General features: G+C 40.3%; 1 protein-coding gene across 4 annotated transcripts in view; it reads right to left on the bottom strand.

The window, feature by feature from the left end:
* Positions 1 to 17,832, bottom strand: part of LOC128031176 (collagen alpha-1(XIV) chain-like) — a 103,765-nt gene that overhangs the window by 74,598 nt on the left and 11,335 nt on the right. The gene's annotated exons all lie outside the window — the stretch shown is intronic.

Raw genomic sequence — 17,832 nt, 5'->3', positions numbered from 1 at the left:
TTACAGTCCTGTTCCCCATTTACATACTGTACTATGTACTTATTATAGTAATTACAATAACTATATAATAACTAGGTACTAACCCTAAACCTACCCCTAAACCTAACCCTAACCCATGTAGTTACCTTGTATTACCAGAATGTTCTTAGATAAGTACACGTACTGTAAGTACACGTACTGTAAAATAAAGTGCAACCGAAATTTCTGTGTGAGGCATAGACCAAAATGTACGTGCTGCTAAGTGTTGGGACTGGAGTCAAACAGTTTTCTCTCATTTTAAAGAACGATTCATAGAAAAGATTAACAAATTGAATATTGCTACATCTGGTTTGAGTTCATAAGCATGTCAAGAACAACTGGAATGTATGTGAAACTTTCAGTGAATAAGGATTGGAATAAAAATTTTGTTTCAAGTAAATAATGATTTCAATGTTGATCTCTTGTGAAAAGATTTTCCATGATTTTCCATGAATAACTATCTAAATTTGTATCTATTCTGTAAAGACTTTTTAGTGAGTAGGGATTTACATTTTGATTTATTATGTAAAGAGTTTTTAGTAAAGAATTTTTACGAGTTTCAGTGAATAATGATTTAATATTGATCTTTTGTGTGTTTTTCAATGTATAATTATTAAAATGAATAATGTTTAAATGTTAGCACTTAAGTCATATGTGGCCGTGGACCACAAAACAAGTCTACAAGTGTAAATTTTTCTAAATTGAGATTTATAGATAATAAATAAGCTTTCCATCGATGTATGGTTTATTATGATCTCACAATATTTGGCCGAGATACAAGTATTTGCAAAAAAAAAAAAATTCGAAATACTGAGAAAATCGCCTTTAAAGTTGTCCAAATGAATTCTTAGCAATGCATATCACTAATCAAAATTTAAGTTTTGATATATTTATGGTAGGAAATGTACAAAATATCTTCATGGACCATGATCTTTTTGGCATAAAAGAAAAATCGTTAATTTTTTTTTTTTGGCTATTGCTAAAAATATACCTCAGCGACTTAAGGGTCACATATATACCACTTCTGTGATACTCCAACTTTATACTCATCCTCATCACCTTTTGTGTTCCATGAATGAAAAAAAAAAATAAATCAGGGTAAGTAAATGATATAAATTTTTAGTTGAACCATTACAGTAAAGACAGGTACTGAAAAAGCACATCTTGGCAGGCAAATCTACTAGGCATGTCTGTCAAATCAGTTTAGTTTTACCACCAGGAAGCGATTCGTCTCTGAGAAAACACTCAATAAAACCCCCATTCAATCGCTGCAAGATTTGTTTAATTAACTCCTGTGCTTCTTAATTCCACTCTACCTATTTATGTCTGTGAATAGCAGTGGCGTTCGATCCACACCATTACACAAAGAGTGGCTTGTCAAGACACAGGTACCTTCTGCTGTTATCAGTGAGCCATTGAGAGCCCCGGTATCACTAATCAACGTAAGCTCCTCTATCTGAGAGCACGAGGCCAATTGTATCCTGAGATTCAGGGGTGAGGATTCATCAGAACCATCAGCGATCCGGCAACATCGATTCATTAAGCCCTAAGAGCCCAGGGACTTATCTACTAAGCAACAGACCTCGTTGCTGCTTTAGAAAACCCAAAAAGGTCATGCAGTTGCTATAGGATGCCATGGAAGTGCTTGCTGCAATGCAGTTGCCGTAGATTGCAGCCGTTGGGCTGCACAAGCTCTCTGTCGTTTGCGGGACGTCCTCTGGGAGCTCTCAATCAAACATATGCTGCAGGAAGAGAAGAAGAGACAGGCGAATGAGATTAACACACTAGACAATGCAATCAACTCTTCGCATCCTTCATGCATGCAAAATCAAAGCAGCGTGATATGATATATGCACTATGCATGCAGAGCTCTGATATTTATACCTATTCTGGCTTCAGTTTTGTCACCCGTGTGTGCCGTGGTGTCTCCTAACATGTGAAATATTCTCTAGAGGTGAATGTCTGCGGGCAGGTCCCGTGGCAGGTCACGTTTATTGTTCTCATTAAATGCATGTTTAGATGAACTACTGAATAGCGTTCTTGCCGCTCGTGACAGAATCCTCATGTCAGGAATTTGTCAGCTATCTTCATCCCCTTGCCGCTGGGGTGTCTAGACTACTAATGTAGGGGGAAGGTGTATTCTTGCTCTTTCTAGGCACTGAATAATGAGTACGTTTTTAGTAAGCATGTCTTTTTGGCTACCTTTCAACTCTCTTTGAGGTGAAGTCATTAAGGAATACAGGGATGTTGAAGGGACAAAGATATAGTAAGCCTGGGGTTAGAACAGTCTGCTCGATATCTGGAGTGGTTCTTAATATGCTGACAATATCTCCAAATTATTATGCATGGGCTACCTATGGGCAGCTACTGTATTATGAAATACAACAAATCCAGAAAGAGTAGGAAAATAAGATCTTAATCTCAGGTTAAAAAGCCCATTAGATTTTATTTTCTCCTAAACCTCTAAATAGAAACAAAATCAGTCGAATATTTAAGATTTTTAAAATGATAAAATAATGTTTAAAAGATATAAAATGTTGCGTAAAATGAAATATTTTTTTAGATAAGACACGCTTATTCAAAATTTCGGTAACACTTTATAATAACTGCATGCTATTAATCATTAGTTAAGCATTAGGAAACAGTTAATTCATAATTTATAAAGCATTAATAGACATTTATAAGCAGTTTATAAATACAGATATAAATGCTTTATACCTGATTTAAAAGCATATCTATAATGTATTTAATAATTGTTTTTCATACTTTATGATCAATTTATCATTTCTAAATTAAGTATAGCATTATTTACACATCAGTTACTAAGGAATTGTAAGTAAATGATTAATAAACTATTTAAATGTGCATTCATACATCTTTTTATTCAGACATATAGTAATAGTTACTTAAAGTGTTAATAAATGGTTTATTAACGTATTTCTACTGTAATTCAGGGTTAATTCATGTAGTTGTTAGTTAACTATTTTTACAAATGAGATTTAAAGGCTGTTAATATTTCTATGTTCTGTATCACGGTGTATTGTTTGTTTCCGTTTTTTGTTTAGAAGATAACTGAGCCTTTAAATATCCTTTATAAATGCTTTACAAGGCATAACTAGTCCTCACTTTAGATGAGCTCACATAAATAGTTAACTGACCACTAATAAATGCTTTATAACTACCTGAATTTACTACATTTCTTGTGATCTTATGAATTACTGGCAACTCCTAAATAACTGGTTTGTAAATAATGCTATACTTCATTGAGAAATAATAAATTGATCATGAATAAAGTATAAAATTACACATTATAGATATGCTTTTAAATCAAGAATAAAGCATTTATATCTGTATTTATAAACTGATTATTACTGTCTATTAATGCTTTATAAATTATGAATTATCTGTTTACTAATGCTTAATTAATGATTAATAGTGTGCAGTTATTATAAAGTGTTACCCAATTATATCCCTGTGATGTCATTTTTAATATGTTGATGTGCTGCCTGTTTGAGAATATTTTCTTATTATCATATTATGTGGTGAAAATCTTACATTATAAATGGATTTATTCAATCAATTCAATGCCAAGAAAGTACCAAGAAAAGAATATGTTTATAAATATAATAATACACACATACAGGACATCTGCACATCTATAGCAACAGCAGACCAATTTTAGTCTAAGTCACAGGTGAATCGTTTCTAAGAATCTGAGAACAATTCTGAGACTGTATCTGTATCAGTAGAATATCAACAAGAAAGACTTATTAAAAAGGCCTTTAATAACTGAAGTGGGCAGAGCAATAAAGCATATAACCAGAGTAAGAGCTCATCTGGGACTCATCATCATGTTTAAAAACCATTCAGTGCCTATTAAGGTTAACAGCTTAAGCCAACTGATTTCCTCCACCTTCCTAAAGAATGCAGACAGGGGTCACTGAAAACAATGAGAGGTAGAGCATTTTATTACGCCACATTATTCCCATCTTATACTTCAGCTATTTCTCTGACTGTATGATATGCGTTGTGACATCAAGAGAAAAATTTGGGAGCAACATAGCTAACTGCCAAACAATGCACAGGCCGAAGAATGGGAGCCTTTGTTCTAAAGAGCACACAAAGTTAATCAGTCTTCTCCATCTAAATAAACCGTAAGGACAGATAACATGCCACAATCTGGGCTTTTCTTGGCCTTTTTGGGGACTCTTGCTAGAATTGACAGGACAACCTGAAACAGGCCTTAAGCATGGAAATTAAGCATGTCATCTCGTCTCTTAATGGGATGCGAAGCGGCAAGAAATATAAAAAGGTGAATCAGAGTTTAAACACAGAGGCCTGTTCTAGTTGAAGAGCACAGTGAGAGATGAGAGCCCAGTGGTGTGGAACAAGATTTAGATTGAGGAGACAGAAGTTGGGCGAGTTGTGACGTCATTACATGAATGTATTAATTGCCTGTATAATACACTGATCTGGCACTGAGATATACAATACCAAGCAGTCTGATTCAAGGCAGACACCAATTTGACAAATGCATGATATGTCAAAAGTTAGCCAAAGTTTATTTTTAAGTAAAATTAATACTTTTAAACGGATCAATAGTGACAATAAAGAAATTTCAAATAAATGCTATTCATACTTTATGTACATCAAAGAATCCTGAAAAAAAAAAAATGCTGTTCACAGTTTCCATAAAATATTACATAATATTAAGAAATGTTTCTTTAGCACCAAATCAGTAGGATTTTTTGAATGAATGATTTATGATGATTAAATGAATCATTTCTGAAGGATCATGTGACACTGACGACTGGAGTAATGGCTTCTGGAAATTCAGCTTTTCCATCACATGAATAAATGAAACTTAAAATAGAAAACTGTTATTTTCGAAATGTAAAAATATTTAACAACATTATCACAGTATTTTATTATATCAAATCAAAAGATATGCAGAATTAGTGAGCATAAGATACTTATTTTAAAAACATAAAATAAAATGTTTCCAACCCCAGACATTTGCAGTGCACAACTTTTTATAGTGGATATATATATATATTTATTTCACCTTTTATTCTGTTTATTTTTAATCAAATGGAAATGTCAACAATTTAACATCAATTTACTAGAAATAATTATAAATAATTTATAACTAAAATGTATAAAATCACATAAAAATGAAATTTCTAATAAATGCTCAGTGAAATAAATCAGTGTCACTTTTATTGATTATCTCTCGTAATAAATGCACATTTGTTTTTGAAGAAATATCTAAAATATGTATAACTACAGCAAACCATAGCGGTATCAGATACGTGCTTGTAGTATATGAGTCAGCAAAGGTACATATTTTAATTTCAGCCAACTAATTTTGGTTGAGTGGGCTAAAAGTGGAGGAACCCCTAGAAGACACAAACCTACAGTGTGGAACAGAGTGGAGAAGAGCATTGGTGATGTTGACGTGTGGGAGCATTGATGCCAGCCCACGTCTCGATTCCTCCAGGCAGACCAGCTGGAAAACAGTGATGATTACTATTCTTGTTCTTATAGCGCTCCTGTTAGATTCTCATTCTCATTCAGTGCTAAAGAGGTCAGGCTGCTCCAGACCAAACACACTCTGTCTGCACACTAAACATGCTTTGTTTCACATTAACATATCATTTAACTGCAAACTATATGGTTCATTTAAGAGCATCACATCCACAGATGACGAATGCAAGCTCAGTTTTTGACTAGTCGGAGACAGAATTCACGATTACTGACCAATGGTTTATGTTGAGTTCACTGTCATGTAAAAATCATCAGATGCCTCTAAGCCTCCTTTTGAGAATAGCCAAATAACGCTGTCCAATCTAATATCTTCCATACCACGTTCAAAGGATTCAGTCCTTCAAAGTAAAGGAATTTCAATCATTAGTATGCCTTACAGTCCACGGCTTCTTTACAAGCTAATTCTTTTTTTTTTTTTTTAAATGACCATTTTTCCAAGACATGGAGATGATTTATTGCAGGGCCTCCATTTATCCGGGAATGAAATTGACTCTGTTGCAATTCTGTCTGATATTTATTAAATTTTTTTGGATGTGCCTATTATTCTCAGCAGCATTTTTACTAAAGCGCAGGCTTTGGGCTGTGTCTGGGCTGGAGGGATTGTTTTACACTCCGTCTGGGGTTTGCGTGGGAAGAGGCACAGACCGAAAAGGCCTCTAAACACTTTGAAAATGTCACCGCTGATTTCCAAACTGCCCTTCAGCGACACACTATATACAGCATCTGCTATCAGGGCTCTCACACGAGGGGAAGTTATGTTATGAGTAAAAATAAATATAAAACAGAAACCTATGGAGTAATCATGGCTACAAAGCGAGCCTTTCTCAGCTTCTCGAAGCTTGCCGAAGATAGTTCACATCACATGCTGAGATCAATCATCAACAGAACTCTTCTAACTTCTGGAAGTTTCTGGAAGTGCCTCTTCAAAACGTACATGAGCCTCTCTCGGATATAATGCCCAGACAGCCAATCAATACTTCAGACATACTTTATTGTGTTCAGATTTTTCAATAAATGACATCAATCACACCATATACAAATATAATAAAACACCCAGTCGTGGAAACGTCCCCACGATAACAGACCAGTGTGTAAAACTCCTGGATGCATTTGAAAGAGTGAATGCCGTGAACTTGACATATTTCACATGCTTTTGAAAACCCAGCATTTAGTTGATCCTGACTGTCACGGTTATAAAGTTATAAACATGACAGCTTTCTTCTTCCATGAGGAGGTGTGGCATCACGGCATCTTTGTTTACAGGCCATTATGACCTTTTTGGCCGAAAATGCAAATTAATATTTTTTAAGACCTTTTTAAGAGCTGCAGAAACCCTGCTACTTTCATGTTAAGGTCTTGATCACCCTGTCGGGTGTCGTTTTGTGATAATGACCGTCTGACTGTACATTATGCATTACTTGTATCCCATTACATCATCATGTCGCAGTCATCCCAGATATCAATTTAACTGGCACTTCCCCAGCAGCCATTATGTGCGATCCTCATAGGGGTTAATTAGCACTCATTTTCATTAAGCTATAGGCCAGACAGGGTGCAGTCTAAAAGCGACAACAGCTTTGAGAGATGTCACACTTTAGCATTTAGCACTATTCAGAGACTTTAAATTGTGAGCATGGGGGAAGAGAATGTGGATGAGGGTCCTCTGCCATAATGAGTAAACTATGTTCATGTTCAGAACCACCCTACATAAGCTTCAGTGCAGTCTGATCTCTGACCTTCTTCTCGAATGGGTGAAGGGCAGGACAGAGAATCGCTATCCCATGAGTGCTATTAACCAACTCTGTGTTTCATCAGTTGCCAGTCAAACCAACCCATACCACACCTAAACGTGTCGATGTGCATGTGCATCAGAAACAAAAACAGTATTCTGAAAAAATGACCAGAGGCACTACTAAATCTTGAAGGAGGGCAGGGCCTAAATAAATGATAACACTGGAGATTAGTGTGCTTCCTCCCAATGGTTTGACAGATGTTATGAAAATATCAGTTTGCCCTCGAGTTGTGCCTTCCCTCAGGTCCGAGCGTTGGCACTTTATATGTGCGAGGTGTCAGAGGAGAACTGAGTCATCCATTAACCACCCAACACAGCTTTAAACAGCCGTTTGTTGGGTTCCATAATTTATCTATTAAAATATAACGAGAATGTACAAATAAATATCAATTGATTCACATCAGCTTTAATCTGACCACAAAAAGTATGCTGCAAAAGTTCAATTTCTTTTCAATAAAAAACAACTTGCATACAAATTTACATATAAAAAACAACGCATAAGACATTTTATTTTAATATTATTTTAAGTTAGAGTTATTTTGTTACTGTATGTGCTTTTGTTATTTATATTAGTTTCTTTTAAAATATTTCTATTTAGCTTTAATTTGCTTTTATTTTAATTTACTTACTTATCTTACTTACTTACTTATCTTATTTTAGTTAGTCACCAAGGCATCATTCCTAATTTTAGTTTAAGTTTTTCATCTAATATTTAAACTTTGTTTCAGCTTTATTTTTAATTATCAAAAATAATTTGTATAGTTATAGTTAACAATAACAACACTGCAGAGAATATATAATATATAATGATACACTGAATAAAAAAAAAGTGGTGAAAAACATTATTACATTTTGATATACTTATGATTGAAACAAGATCAAGAAAACTAAAGAAAAAAAATCCATTTGGTTTAGAAAATCACTCTTTATTCAAATATTTTAAAGCATTTATTTCAGAAATAAAGAAATTTCGGATCTCATGTAAATCTTTCTGTAGGGGCATTTATATATTTTTAGAAACCCAATTCAAAAGTTCTGATTAAAACAATGATTTTTGACAAATGTATTTTTATTACAATGTTAGATGGTTCCCTAAAGAAAATTGAATCCAAGAATTCAAATCTTAATGACCTTGAATCATTGTCAAAGTCTCCTCGCAGGCGTATGAATTCACGGAGAGGGACCATCATATAATACTCCCAGATGCTTAATGGTGCTTGTGCAGAGGACAAGCTCCGCACATATATTCAGAGTTATGCCCCGCTGGATTATTACTGATTCTCCCTGGTGGGCGGCACTGGAGCGGAGGTTTTATTACCTCACTAGAGCAGTGCGTTGTAAATACCCATCACACACCTGAGCTGAGACTTTCATTAGCACGCAGCAGACGTGCAAGGTGAGAGGTGACTGGAGACGTTGACTTGAGCAAAATGAAAGAAAAGAGAGTAAGAAAATTAAACAAAATAGGACAGGGATGGTCAGGGGTAGCCAGGTTTATGGTATACATACACACACAGCATATTGATAAATTTGTTTGTAACATGAATGTCTTTTCTTTTTTGATCACTTTAATGCCTCCATACTGAATGAAAGAATAAAATAAATCATTCATCAGTCAAATAAATTATATATTATAGGCAGTCATGGCCTAAATGTTAGAGAGTTGGTCTTGTAACCCGCAAATATATATATATATATATATATATATATATATATATATATATATATATATATATATATATATATATATATATATTTTATATTCTTTAATGGAAAATAAGACAAAAACACTGCTTATAAAATGTGTGTGTGTATATATATAAGGGGCATGACAGTTAAGATCACAATATAAATTAAAGACCAATCCTTGTTGAAGTTACAAAAGCTATTCAGTCAAGAGAAGTGAGTGATTTCCTTTTGTTGTTTAACATTAAAAACACAGACAGCAGGAATAGACTGCTGTTCCTTTAAGACATAATTCACGTTATATAATAAATCGTTACACCCCTAATATATGTGTATGTACTGTATATATCATTCATTACTACAAGCACTTAGCAAGTGTCACTTTCATTTGGTACGTAGTATAAAAAATAAAGAAATAAAATTCTGTCCTAGGCAATAAATTCTCACATTAGTAACCTTATCATCAGAATGACACAATCACATACCACTGACAGTGTCGGATCTGCTCTACATCTTCCCACTAAATGTCTGAAGAAGAGAAACAAGGAAACGTCCAATATAAACGGCAACTCTTCATCCAAAAATTGTTCAAAGAAATTTTGAAGCTGAGACCCAGGCAAATGCATATTCGTGCTCGCACACACACACACACACACACACACACAGACAGATTAAATATACTGCTCTCCAGGCATCATACCAACTCTTGATGATTACATCAGTGCCTCACTGGCCCTGAGCTGCCCTCTCTCTTAATTACAGGAAGGGATATTAAATCAGGCATGAACCAGGGTGTCCCTCTGCAATAATCTCAAGTATGGAGGATGTAATTTACCTTTACTCCCAGCTGGAACATCTACAGTAACACAAAAGCTTATGGTAACAGACAGTAATAAACAAACAGGGGTCAAAGAAGTCAAAATTCATAGTAGGGTTGGACGTAGACCTGTCTTTAGTGTTCTGGAGCTCAAAGAAAAATATTTCTAATGCAGACAAGCGACCAGATTAGAGGGGAAATCTCTTAACAGCTTCTGTTTAATCCAAACCCCCTGTCCCCAAACGGCCCTAATCAAAACGGCACTGCTGAAACGAAGTCAACAGCAGTTTACCCTATGCTGATTCTGCCTAATGGCCATAACAGGTCTTTTGTGCACTTCCTGATCTAGTGCTGTAGTTATAATGAAAATTTCAATCAGGCCTTAATAAACAGCTGGCCCGCCCAGAGTTTGTTTAGTGTGGGCAAAGGGCCAAGCGGGCAGCTGTGTGGCGCTAAGCAGCTGTAATGGCCTTTGGTTTCACATCTGGCACGGCAAAGATCAGTGGTCTCTCTTGCAATATGGCTGACGTGATTACACCAGCGCTACTACAAATTAATCACAAAACAGATTACACATATACTCACTTAATCAGCACAAGACTAAGAGGGCACGGCTGCACCACTGAATGAGTGAAAGGGCTGGAATTTTCAACACTGAAATAGTCCTAGTGTATAAGGTAATGCTGTTTGAGGCACACGGTAACAGTTTACTAGAACAACAACAAAAAAATGTGGTTGTTGCTTGTGTATTTTTCCACCCATCCAGATGGAATCGCATACTGAAATGCTCTTATAATATATCCTGCATTATTATTCAGTGGCAACGGAACGCAGGTGCTGAATGTGCATCGTGAAACATACATCCGTCTAGCTTGATTCATCAACAAACGACCCTTTGAGTGATTTATTTTTAGTGAAACAAAAACATAAAGCGCAACCATTGTTTACAAGTCAAGTTCACAAATAAATGCATCCTGTGAATCTGTATTTTAGTAAATCAAAACCATACAGATTCTTAAATGAATGACTCTTTTGAGTACCATATTTTTCGGACTATAAGTCGCACCTGAGTATAAGTCGCATCAGTCCAAAAATAGGCTACGTCATGATGAGGGAAAAAACATATATAAGTCGCACTGGACTAAAAGTCGCATTAATTTAGAACCAGGAACCTAGAGAAAACATTACCGTCTACAGCCGCGAGAGGGCGCTCTATGTCTTCAGTGTAGACTACAGGAGCACTGAGCAGCAGCGCCCTCTGGCGACTGTAGACGGTAATGTTTTCTCTTGGTTCATTTCTCTTGGTTCATTTCTCTCGGTTCATGTAAAATTTATTTTGATAAATAAGTCGCACCTGACTATAAGTCGCAGGACCAGCCAAACTATGAAAAAAAGTGGAAAAAACTGTATGTTATTTTTAGAGAATCAAAGTGTGACAGTGTGACCAGTGTAGTCTGATTCCCAAACAAATGACTCTTTTGAATCTGTTCTTTTACTGAATAAAAACCATGCAGATTCTTAAATGACCGACTGTTTTGAGCAGGTTCTTTTTAATGGATCCAAACCATACAGCATGACCAGTGTTTTTTAAATGACTACTGAACAAATTACGCCGTTATTAATAAGTGTCACAGTGTCTGGGTTGTTGTTCCCCGGGGCTCCACTAGATGTCCTCCTTCTCACGGTGTCTGTCCCAGATCACTTCCTGTTCCCTTATATGGTCACCTTCCTCCTTGTTGCGTAATTGATTGTTCCCCCCACCTGTCTCCTGTTTCCCCATTATCCTTCTGTGTATAAATACCCAGTCTGTCTTAGTCTATGTTACGGAGTCCTTGTTTAATGTCAGGTTATTTCATGTCCGTCATCCTTGCCTTGTCTTACCTTGCCTTGTCTTCGTGTCTTGTTTTTATGTGGATGGATGTTTTGGTTTCGACCCCTGCCTGGACTGTTTACCCCTCTGGATTATCCCTTGAATAAATATTACTTACCTGCAATTGGTTCTCTCGCCATCTTTCAAGCGTCTCGTAACGTGACAGAAGGACTCCGTCCAACAGAGAACCAGCAGGTATGTCTGCCCATGCCTCATCCCCAGCCACAGAGCGGGACAGCGGCGGTTTTGAAGGAACTCGCCTGGTGGTTTTTCGGGGGACCAGGGGAGGTCGCAGAGGAGGGAGTGGTCGAGAGGAGACTCGGCATCACTCTCAACCATGGCCTCCCTTCGATCCGGGGCTTCTTTGGGATGGATCAGAGCCTCCCTCTCACCATAGCGGACGGAGAGGTGAGAGGAAGCGCATGCCCGCCATGGTAGCGCCACAACCCAAGATAGCCGCCAACCCTGCGCCGCTGCGGTGCAGGGCCACCAAACTCCCATCACGAGGCAAGATGGAAGCCAGCCTCACACCACAGTACCCGATGGCCACCAGCTCAGCACCGACGCCCAAGACGGCCGCTGTCTCATTCTTGGATTATTTCGCTACGCTATCAAGAATACTAGAGGTTCCCAAGACGGTTCACGTCATGGCTGCTGAGCCAGCGCTTCAGCACAAGATGGCCGTTAACCCAGCGCCACAGCTCAAGATGGCCGCTGAGCCAGCGCCACAGCACAAGATGGCTGCCAGCCCAGAGCCACAGCACAAGATGGCCACCAGCCCAGCGCCACAGCACACGATGGCCGCCAGCTTAGAGCCACAGACCAAGATGGCCATCAGTTTAGAGCCACAGCACAAGATGGCCGCCAGCCCAGAGCCACAGCACAAGATGGCTGATTCAACGCCTGAGTCGCCAGTACAGGTGCCACCGACTCGCCGTCATAGAGGGCGGAGGACGAGGAGACAGGCGTCGAAACCCGACGCTGTTCTGGAGGTCGGGGCGGTGCCCGATGCTGTTCCCGATGCCGAGGCACAGTCCGTTGCCGTTCTGGAGGCCGAGGTGGTGCCCGATGCGGTTCCCGAGGCGGTGCCCGATGCTGTTCCCGAGGCCGAGGCTGTTCCCGAGGAGGTGCTCGCTGCTGTTCGAGAGGCCGAGGCGGTGCCCGATGCAATTCCCGAGGCGGTGCCCGATGCAGTTCCCGAGGCGGTGCCCGATGCAGTCCCCGAGGCGGTGCTCGATGCAGTCCCCGATGCAGTTCCCGAGGCGGTGCCCGATGCAGTTCCCGAGGCGGTTCCCGAGGCGGTGCCCGATGCATTTCCCGAGGCGGTGCCCGATGCGGTTCCCGAGGCGGTGCCCGATGCAGTTCCCGAGGCGGTGCCCGATGCAGTTCCCGAGGCGGTGCCTGATGCTGTTCCCGAGGCCGAGGCTGTTCCCGAGGAGGTGCTCGCTGCTGTTCGAGAGGCCGAGGCGGTGCCCGATGCAATTCCCGAGGCGGTGCCCAATGCAGTCCCCGAGGCGGTGCCCGATGCAGTCCCCGAGGCGGTGCCCGATGCAGTTCCCGAGGCGGTGCCCGATGCTGTTCCCGAGGCAATGCCCGATGCAGTTCCCGAGGCGGTGCCCGAGGCGGTGCCCGATGCAGTTCCCGAGGCGGTGCCCGATGCTGTTCCCGAGGCGGTGCCCGATGCTGTTCCCGAGGCGGTGCCCGATGCAGTTTCCGAGGCGGAGCCTGATGCTGTTCCCAAGGCCGAGGCTGTTCCCGAGGAGGTGCTCGCTGCTGTTCGAGAGGCCGAGGCGGTGCCCGATGCTGTTCCCGAGGCGGTGCCCGATGCAGTTCCCGAGGCGGTGCCCGATGCCGAGGCGGTGCCCGAGGTCGTTCCCGATGTGGTGATCGATGCCATTCTGGAGGCTGAGGCGGTGACCACGAGGATGTGGTGGTCATCCGCTCCGCCCTGGGGGACTCTGGCGGTGACCACGAGGACGTGGTGGTCGTCCGCTCCGCCCTAGGGGACTCTGGCGGTGACCACACGGCTGTGGTGGTCGTCCGCTCCGCCCTGGAGGACTCTGACTTTGACCACAAGGTCATGGTGGCCTTCCGCTCCGCCCTGGAGGGTTCTGGCCTTGACCACACGGCTGTGGTGGTCATCTGCTCCGCCCTGGTGGACGCCTCAACATGTCCTTCATGGACTTCTGTTTTGTGTTTTTTGAGTTCTGTTATGTTTCTGTCTTTTCCCCTCAGTTAGTCTGGCCCTCCGTCCCTCCCCCTGTACCTCCTCCGGTCCCCCTCCCTCCTGGTCTCCCTGTTTTATGTTTACATTTCTGGTGTTTGTTCCCCATGTGTTCCTTTTCCGGCCCTCCGTCCCTCCCCCTGAGCCTCCACCTGTCCGCCTCCCTCCTGGTCTCTGTGTTGTGTTTTGTCTTGGAGCGTCTGGGAGCCGCTCCGTAGAGGGGGGGTACTGTCACAGTGTCTGGGTTGTTGTTCCCCGGGGTTCCACTAGATGTCCTCCTTCTCACGGTGTCTGTCCCAGATCACTTCCTGTTCCCTTATATGGTCACCTTCCTCCTTGTTGCGTAATTGATTGTTCCCCCCACCTGTCTCCTGTTTCCCCATTATCCTTCTGTGTATAAATACCCAGTCTGTCTTAGTCTATGTTACGGAGTCCTTGTTTAATGTCAGGTTATTTCATGTCCGTCATCCTTGCCTTGTCTTACCTTGCCTTGTCTTCGTGTCTTGTTTTTATGTGGATGGATGTTTTGGTTTCGACCCCTGCCTGGACTGTTTACCCCTCTGGATTATCCCTTGAATAAATATTACTTACCTGCAATTGGTTCTCTCGCCGTCTTTCAAGCGTCTCGTAACGTGACAATAAGTCCGTTATTTTTTGTGAATCTAACACATACAGCTTTACAAAATTAAACCAGTGTAGATGCTAATTTGTTCTTCATATGACAACATAGTTAAAGATACACTGTTTATGGTTTGTTTGTTTAGTCTTGATTTTTTTTCTTCAAGTTTAGTATAACGTGTATTTATTATCCTCATATATAACAAAAGTATTTTATTTATTAAGTACAATAATGTCTTTACCAGAAATAAATATGCATTTAACATGCACTTAAACAGAGCGTCTTATTTAGTTAAGACGTTTTATCACTGTGACCATGTTTGACAGCGTCAATATTCTTTGATAATCGGATTGAAAACCAATCACTGCCTGTGTTTATGTAGTAACAGGCAGATGTGTACAGTACAAATGAACAGCATTCAAATTTTAAGACATAGTTCAGCTGACATGTCAAAAAATGGCCTATCTGCAATATGATGTGCTGCTTCATCGCAGCCAAATACTCTGCCTATCGGCCCCCTGCACCAGTGGGCCGCGGGGCCTGATAAGACGTCAAACTCCGAAAGTCTCCTTCAGAGAAAGTCCTGGAGCTCCTTCCTCCTTGTGAGGAAGATCCAGAGCATTGTCCTTATCACTGCCTATCTCAGCAAACTGCCACCTCAGACTGGAGCCAAAATAGACATGATTAGCATTCCCAGTGCGTCACACACCCTAATGCAGGGCAGCGGAGCGCTTTAAAGGACAGCCATCTCTGCACCTTACACAGCACCTCCAAGAATAGCGTTCTACACCAATGATCGCTTATTAAAAGCGCCTTCCTCTGCGAAAAATCTCACATTAAAAATATCATCAGGTGAGGCCGATTTTCACTAGAAATAGGGTCATTTGAAGTGAAGCAAACCGTCCCCATGCAGTCACCTTGGGCTCTCTGAGGGAGTGATATCTCTCTCTAGATTACAGTGGCTGCAGGTACTGAATTCCTAAATAACAGCCCTCTCACCTTACTCTAGTGTCCTGCCCTCTAACAAAAAAAGGTCAAAAGAGACCATTTTCATGCCTTTCTTCCCCTACTATTATCAGGGAGGGTGGGAGAAGAGGGTTTGTGTGAAACAGATGTGACCGTTGACCCCCATGGCCTTTTCCAGCCCAGACAAAGACTATCATGCCCAGACAGCAGAACGTTCTTATTAAAGGTGTTCAATCAGTGTTTCTGGCTGAATATTTAAAGTAAACAAATCAATCTCTACTTGTGACATGTGGCACAGCTGTGCTTCGGCTACCTGAGGATCCCACCCCCTCTCTCACCCACTTCACTTTCTTTCCTCTCTCCAACTATTGAAATAAAGGCAGAAAAAATAAAAATCTTTAAAAAAGGATGCTCAGTTGTTGCCACTGATTTGTTTAGCAATGAACCTGGAGAAACAGTCATTGTCATCTTTATGGTGAATGGGTTCCAAAGATTTGATTCACTGGGATGAATAAAAATTCTAAATCTGAGAAGAAGAAAAAAAAACTGTATGCTGTAATTTTGGGGTCAGAAAAATGTTGAATGTTTTTGGTAATTGGTCTCTTATGTTTTTTGGAGCCGATGCCCTCATTGGCAATGCTCGGACATGTGGCACTGTTGCTCAAGATCATCTCCTGATCCCACCTTCCTCTTTCTCCCACTTCATTTCCTGTTCTCTCCCCGACAGTAAATTCTTATGTCTCTAATGTTTACCAAGGCTGAATTTATTTAAACAAAAATGTATTCAAAACAATGATATTTTAAAATATAATTACGACTGAAACTGTTTTCTATTTTTATATATCTTAAATATATATTTCATTTATTCATGTGATGGTAAAGCAGAATTTCAGCAGCCATTACTTCAGTTTTCGGTGTCACATGATCCAATATTTTAATTTGCTGAATTGAGTGCTCAAGAAACATTTCCATTTTTATGGAATTTTTTAAAAATCCTTTTTATTAATTAAATCGATTGAATGCATCATTGATGAATGTAAAGTATTAATATCTCTCTAAAAATATATTTAAAAAAATTGTGTCGTACTGAAAATTTATTCATGGCTCATGAATATAAATGAGCAGAAACTGATTTTTTGAAAAGCCAGGAAATGTGCATTAGCCATATATCAGAATTACCACTTGCCAGTTAAGGGTTTGTTTGCTCATTAAACTGCAAAATTGTAATTTACACAGCCGGCTGCAATGTTTTTTTCTTCGCCTCGTATATACCCACAGATGTTGAGCATGAATCACAATTACAGACATCCAGTAAAGAGGTGTTTGGTGAGAAGATAAAAAGCAACAGCTTTGTGCTTATGCCACCTTTCAATTTGCTTCTGGAAACACTAATTTGTGAATGAGAGGATTGGGAAGAGATATAAAAATGTGAGCTCAAAGTGCCATTTCACATCCCTCTGTGATGGCACGGATCCTCAGATATCCATTTACCTCCATTCTGTCTGCTTGGACACATTCCCATTTTGTTATAGCCCACCATCCCATCCCACCAGCACACACACACACACGGGCAGCAAGACACTGTCTATCTGTCTGAATATGCCTTGAGCCAGTGATAACCCTCTTGTGGCAATTCTCATCATCAAGGACTTGCTTTGAAATATTATCTCCTTGTTATTCTGCGCTAATGAGATCTTAAGCAGAGAATCAAATTAGTGCTCAGTCATAATCAAAGCATGCAGCCATTCTTAACAGAGCTGAACCGAATCAGAGCTCCACCACCCACTTAGAGTCCGTGTGCCAAGTCCTGCCATCTTTGACAGTAGCCTGAAGAGGAAAACAGGACAGCTAAGGTCTGTGTGAGCCGTACCAATGTCAAACCTCTGCCATTTGGCAGGCGCACAGAGGTGTCCTTAATGAAAGACTGTGAACAACAGATGCGAGACCACGTAGCACAAAAGTTAAATGCTTCATTTAAGAGCACATTTCAGCCTCCGAGCAGCCTGGACTGTTTTTACACCCACTAAACATCAGTGTGCATGGCTAAACAAAGTCTAATCTCTCTTTTGAGTCGAGTAAAAAAGGCCAACTGAGAAAGGCTGGAAACTTGTCTCTTTCACAGTCAACCACACGCTCAGTATCCTTACCCTTGCATTTAACCTCCTCGGTTTCATCTGTACTCTACAACATTGCATTTTGGGTCAGAAACCCAGCATATATTCCTTTGTGTACAAAAATCCTTCAGAATTGTAACAGACTGCTGTGATATTGGACTGGGCGATGATACTCAGAT

Source organism: Carassius gibelio, chromosome A16 (genome assembly GCF_023724105.1).
Source record: "Carassius gibelio isolate Cgi1373 ecotype wild population from Czech Republic chromosome A16, carGib1.2-hapl.c, whole genome shotgun sequence".
Classification (NCBI taxonomy): domain Eukaryota; kingdom Metazoa; phylum Chordata; class Actinopteri; order Cypriniformes; family Cyprinidae; genus Carassius; species Carassius gibelio.
The sequence above is the reverse complement of the archived record's forward strand: the minus strand, read 5'-3'. Positions and strand labels throughout refer to the sequence as shown.